The sequence below is a fragment of the Pteropus vampyrus genome, unplaced genomic scaffold, assembly GCF_000151845.1.
Source record: "Pteropus vampyrus isolate Shadow unplaced genomic scaffold, Pvam_2.0 Scaffold418, whole genome shotgun sequence".
Classification (NCBI taxonomy): domain Eukaryota; kingdom Metazoa; phylum Chordata; class Mammalia; order Chiroptera; family Pteropodidae; genus Pteropus; species Pteropus vampyrus.
This window is the reverse complement of record NW_011889199.1, coordinates 193,597-193,982: the sequence shown is the minus strand read 5'-3', so window position 1 is coordinate 193,982 and position 386 is coordinate 193,597.

The window sequence follows — 386 nt, the reverse complement described above, 5'->3', positions numbered from 1 at the left end:
AGTGGGACAGCCCCTCATTGCCGCGGACGGGGGGAGACGCCGGCCGAGGGCAGTGTCCTCATCGGGGCCACGGGAAAGAGCGGAGGGCCGGGGGATGGGGGAGGGTCCCAGAGAGCTTCCCATCTGAGTCAGGCCTCGAGGGATGGTCGGCTCGTCCTGCCGGGCTTGAACTGGACCAGAGCAAGGGTTGCGCTGGGCTGGTCTCGCTCACAGGCGGGCTCACGTGAACAGGGGCCCGAAGTCCCCGAGATGCGTGGCACGCTCGGGGAGGACCGGCTGTCCGGCGGGCCTGCGTCACACGCGTGGGGCACACGGCGGCCGGTCTGGCGAGGTCGTCGGGCCCCGCAAAAGGCTCCTCACAGCCTGGCGCTGGCCTCACGCTCTCC